Source organism: Pristis pectinata, chromosome 16 (assembly GCF_009764475.1).
Source record: "Pristis pectinata isolate sPriPec2 chromosome 16, sPriPec2.1.pri, whole genome shotgun sequence".
NCBI lineage: Eukaryota > Metazoa > Chordata > Chondrichthyes > Rhinopristiformes > Pristidae > Pristis > Pristis pectinata.
In genome coordinates, this window is record NC_067420.1 from 37,766,872 (window position 1) to 37,772,907 (window position 6,036).

The window sequence follows — 6,036 nt, forward strand, 5'->3', positions numbered from 1 at the left end:
GATGTTACACCCCCTTCAGTAGGATTTGCACTACATTTGACTTCAGAAAAAGGACAATGGCAGATTGGGTGCCACCAAGGGATGACATTGTGGACGCTTACAAGCAATGTGTTTGAGTTGCCACTGGTCCATGCTCATAAATGATGAATAAAGCTCAAGCTCATTCAGAACACAGTAATTTCTGCAAATCCGAGTGGTCACCACCATCTAAAACTTATTCCCAACTAACCCAAGCAAAACCCTACACGTATGTATTGGATTTGGTGTTTCTCTGCTAACCATTACCCATAAACTTGGGCGATTTACTGCACAACATCTACCGTTGTCCTTCCTAACGTACCACTCTTGACAAATCCAAATGTTGCTTCATTTTGGATGCAGGCAGACAATGCCAGGGACTAGAACAAATGAGGCATTTAGCAAGTTTTAAGTAAAAGGCATACAGGATGTCAACAATGCAAAACATTAAAACAGGTTAGGCATCTCCAAAGTCAAGATATTTTATGCTTTCCTAACTCTGATTAGTGCTGTCAGGATCAGAGCCTTCTGCATGCATGCAGTGCCTTTACCTGATGTGAAGGCTTCAGTATAACATAGGATTTTCTGCAATTAATCTGGCAGTGCAACACAACAACAGACTATAAAACCAGACAGGCTAAACATGCTTGCATAGTTAATAACTGGAGTCAGAGTCACACAGCACGTAAACAGGCCCTTCGGCCCAACCGGTCTATGTTGCCCAAGGTAAATTGGTTTATTATTGTCACACGTACCGAGGTACAGCGAAAAACTTTTCTTGCCTACTGTTCATACAGATCTATTCGTTACACAGTGCACTGAGGTCTAAGCTAGTTCCATTTTCCCACGTTTAGCTCATATCCCTCTAAACCTTTCCCATGCATGTACCTGTCCAAGTGCCTTTTAATGTCGTTAATGTCCCCATCTCAACCACTTCCTCTAGCAGCTCATTCCATAGACTGGGTGAAAAAGTTGCTCCTCTCACCTTAAACCTATAACCCTCTAGTTCTCAATTCCCCAACTCTAGGGGAAAAAAAAGACTGTGCGTTGACCCTACCTATGCCTCTCATGATTTGGATAGTGTCCTCTCTCTATTCCAAGACACCATGTATTCCTCCAAATTCAAAAGAGAAAACTCTTCAACTCACCCAAACAAGGCAACCCATCTAATGGGATATCCAGCTCCTTGTGATCTGTCATATACCATTCAGCAGTGTATGAAAAACAAATATATACACCCACTAGATGATGAAAGATTCAAGTCATGTTACATGTTGTTCTGAATTACTGTGATGCCTGCAGGAAGTTGCATTATTTGGTACTGAAAGGCTACAAACAGTTCAAGCATTCCATTCAGCAGCAATCTACCCACACACACTTTGTTCAAATGCAAAGTTTTTTTTAAAATGAATCATTGCAATAATACTTCAAATGTGATGTCACTAATTCCAACTAAATAAAACAATGAGAAGGTGCACTCTGAAAATAGAAGGTTAATTAGAATACTACAGTGTGGATACACACATCTCTAGGTACATGGTTGCTACAGTACTGGAACAGCAACTCAGGAGACCCATTGGTCGATCCCTACCTTGGCTGGATTGCACATTAGAGAAAGTTCAACTAGTTCACTCAAATCCTTCAAAGTCAGGAACCTGTCACCCTTGCACAGACTCAAGTCTGAATCATTTCATCTGAAACTACAATAATTAATTGTAATTCAAGAAATTGTCCACCACAACCTTTTGAGAGCAGTTGCCATAACTGCAACTGCTTCCCAAACAGCAACCTGGGTTGTGTGTGTGTGTGTGTGTGTGTGTGTGTGCATACGCACACGCCATGTTTTCCCTGTGACCATGGAGTTTCATCTGGGTGCTCCAGTCTCCTCCCACATTGGTAGAATTGGGGAGGAGGGGAGTGTGGAGAGAATAAAATGGGTTAGTGTTGGAGCAAAAAAAAATACCACTGGAGGAACTCAGCAGATCAGGCAACATCTGTGGAAGGAAATGGACAGTCGAGGCTTCGGGTCGAGACCCTTCACCTGGGCTGAAAGAGTAGAGGGGAGAGAGAGACAGTATAAAGAGGTGATGGGGAGCAGTGAGGCAAAAGCCGGCAATCGATAGGTGGCTCCAGATGAGGAGGGGTTGATTGGCAGATGGAGTCAGGTGGGAGAGGGAAGGGTGGAGATAGCGACAAGAGGTGATAGGTTGAGGCAACAAAGGGCTGCAGATGATGGAATTTGATAGGAAAGGAAGGTGGAACATGGACCCATATAAGGGAGGTGGGAACAGTGGGAGGGAGGAGTGTGTGGGTGATGGGCTAATGGAGTTGGTGCGGAAGGGTAAAGTTAGGGATGAATTGGTTGGCACAGACTCGAAGTCCAAAGAACCTGTCTCCGTGCTCTCTCTCTGACTCCATGACTACTTAATTATTTTTTTTAAAAAATTGGTTTGGTTTCCCAGAGCCAGAAAACTTGCCTCCCACAACAGGTTCAACAACCTCCATTTATATAGTGATTATAATGTCGAAAATTGACCCAAAGTGCTTTTCAAAGTATTATCAAAATTGATCCTGGGACATACAGAGTCATTAGATCAGATAACCAAAAGCTTATTCAAAAGAGGTTGGAAGGCAGCACACAAACTATCTACATATCGAGACTAAATTGCCACAGTGACTTTGACGTCATTACACAGCTAAAAAAAACCGGCTCACCAACTGACTGAAGGCTCTGATGAATGTTAGCTCTGATAGTCTTACCACAGATGCTGCCTGACCCACTGAGTGGCTCCAGTATTATTTTTTATTTCAGGTTTCCAGCATCTGCAGGTTCTTTCCCCCCCCCCCCCCCCAATTTTGATTTTCATACCGTACAACTCTCCCAGCCAATCAAGATTACAAAGTGAACTGTAGACATTCAGGAGTATCATCAAAAGGTGCTTTAGATACAAAACCTGTGGCTGAAATTAACACAAGTGACCTACTAGACCGTACACAATGCAGGTGAAGATACAGAAACCTTGTGTGCCACTTCACAGCCTACAACACCAGGTGCCCATTCATATTAAAGAATACTGCAAGTTCTCAGACAAAACCCAATGCAATAGATTCCAATGAACACCAAAACAACTATTCTGGTAGGTGTTTGATTCAGGAAAGTGAAGCAATAATGTGGCTCAAGTTATTCAACACTTCATTCATCAATCCAAAGCACCAACTTGCAAAACCATCCAGTGGCATACACACACTGCTGGCAAGTGAATGCATCTACAGACCTGAAGTCACTGAGATACGCCAATACACCAACTGGCCATAACTATGCTCACGAGGACGTAACGTCAATGGCAATTCACATCAGCTCTTCATAAGTGCACCAGGTAATGGACAGAACCATGACTCCTCAATACATTATTGATAAATCCAGAACTGGTGTAGTAATGAGACTAGATTTAGTCACCAGTCAAAAGCAATTTGAAGAATCTTGCATCGTGGGTGACAATTTGATTCACTTCCTTGAAAGCACATACCACCAGGTTCAAGGACAGCTTCTACCCCGTGTTATAAGACTATTGAATGGTCCCCTAGTACAATAAGATGGACTCTTGACCTCACAATCTACCTCGTTATGGCCTTGCACCTTATTGTCTACCTGCATTGCACTCTATAACTGTAACACTTTATTCTGTATTCTGTTATTGTTTTCCCTTGCGCTACCTCAGTGCACTATTGTAATGAAATGATCTGTATGGATGTATGCAAAACAAAGTTTTTCACTGTAGCTCAGTACATGTGACAATAATAAACCAATTTAATTTACACGTTCAAATGGCCTATAAACACATCGGGTCACAGTTTCAATTCTTTCTTCCATACCTTATTCAGAGGAAATTTCATTAATGGTGAGAGTGTCAGACCGGACCAACATATCAGGCATAACCACTGTGGAGAATAAAATCCACAGTAATCTTCAACTCTGCAGAAATGATTATATACTTCACACAACTGCATCCTCGAGTAGCACAAGCATTAGAGTAACCTATGTGATGTAATCAGTCCCGCCCCCCCCCCCACGATGAAGGGATAACAAACATTTCGATTAGATTCAATGGAGGGAAATCGAAGAGAATGTGTTTAAATTCTCTTAGTTGCTTAATAGAAAACTTTGCGCGTTATTGCAGAAAACTTTCAAAAGCTGGAAATCACTCCACTGTTCAATTCTCAAAAGTCTGTACACCATAAGGACAGTCACCCCGTGTGTCTTGAAAGGAGATGTACTGATCTCTATTTAATTGTTACTTTAAAACCGACCATCCAGATGCAAATCAACTCGAAACCAGGTTTACATAAACCACAGAAAGGGAGACGGCTCCTTTAAGAAGCATTACGTCATTGTGCGGCTGTGTTTTATGTTAATAACCTTCACGTCACCTTATTGACTAATCCCAACTAGCCAATACCGGCAAAAATCAGCTGTTTAACAATAGGAGAGCAAATCGGGCTTGAATCAAACTGAAAAATATAAATACTTTGAACCGGGGAGGAAAGACTGAGTGCGAGACTCCAGAATACTGTTTCCCAATTTGATCTGAGCACACGAATAAATATAACTAGTACAGTTAATCCGCTTCCGAGTTAAACAGCCCATAGGGGAATAGCAAGTATTTATATTATTTCAGAACAAGGTCACACTTTGACGTACAGTATTGTTGCAATCAACATTTCGAATTGATATACCGAGTTAGTGGGAAAACAAGCTATTTATATAGCGAACGGAGACTGTTCTCTCAGTCGGAGGGTGGGGGTCACGGCAATGACAATCATACTATGCAGGATAGTTTCACCAGGAGATATTTTAAACACGATCCCAGGTAGAAATAAAATCCTAACACAAAACATTACGCCAAAAGTGAAAATCTCCAACACCCGCACACATACCTCACACCGACTGCATCCTCAAGTGGCACAAGAGGTCACACAAGTAGTTACAATGAGAGAGAGAGAAAAACAACTGACCTTATACACAAGGAAAGATGTCACAATACTAGGGGTGAGGGGGTGGTGGGGGTGGGGGGGATAATTCCAAGTAAACGTTACTTAGGCTTACCTGCCTTCTTCTAGTTGTCAAGTGTCTGCAGTCTGCACCATGAAAAGCACACAGCAAACAAAAACAATCAAAGGAAAAACAGCTCGCGGGCAGTTGAAGTGAGGTAGAACTATGTAATTCAGCAGAAAGAAGTGCAGCCAGCTCATTTATTTTAGAGAGGGAGAGAGAGAAAGATGTTCTTCTTGGAAGGAAAACTCCCCAGCCACTACTGTACCATCTGTTATTCCGGCCCCAGCGGGTCCCACCGAGTGTATCAGATTTTAGAACGTGATGAACAGCTGATCAGCCTCTGCGAGACCGTCGGAGGAGAGGGGGGGGGGGGGGGGGGGGGGGGGGGGGGGGGGGGGGGGGGGGGGGGGGGGGGCAGGCCACTTGGTGACGCAATCCCGGCCTCCCCACCAATCAACGCCGCCTTCGCCCCCCACCCACGTGACTTTGCCCTGGCCAATTTGTTTTCAGGTGAAGGCAGATTGAGGCGCACGGTCAGAATAACACATGATGTCATTTTTTAAAATTGAAATACAACATTTGAAAAGAAGTATCGACTATGTTTGCAAATAAATGCAGCTTTTTTTAAAAAAAATGTGCCTTCCTTTCTCCCTCAAGGGAGGTTGCTAGGCTGCAGAGAGAACGTCACATAGTTGGAGGTCCTTGGTGTCCGCACCAGTATTTGTGTGCGGGGAGTGAAGACCAGTTTGCTCACCGACCACTAAGTATGGTGTTGTTTCTTTAAAAAACAGCACCAGGGTGATGATAAATCACCTTTAACTCCGCTGCATTTTCAGGCTTGGGCATATTGGTGATGCTTCAACTTTTTGCTTCACTGTTCGAAGGGTACTTTTGGTGGAAAGTCTATTTGCTGCCAATACTGCGTGGGGCAAATATATTGTACAGTCCCACTTTCTCATCGCCTG

At 43.2% G+C, this 6,036-nt stretch overlaps 1 protein-coding gene across 4 annotated transcripts in view; it reads right to left on the reverse strand.

Annotated features, from left to right (window-relative positions):
• The window catches only part of LOC127578870 (tumor protein p53-inducible nuclear protein 2), a 45,038-nt gene extending 39,635 nt beyond the window's left edge, over positions 1 to 5,403 (reverse strand). For 2 of the 4 annotated variants that reach the window (XM_052031401.1, XM_052031397.1), the window contains exon 1: positions 5,123 to 5,399. The gene's annotated coding sequence lies outside the window, so the exon portion shown is untranslated. Of the gene's footprint in view, positions 1 to 4,953; positions 4,981 to 5,122 lie in introns of those variants that run through there. The other 2 variants (XM_052031399.1, XM_052031400.1) reach the window with 2 other exon arrangements.
• Between the last annotated feature and the right edge of the window lie 633 nt (positions 5,404 to 6,036).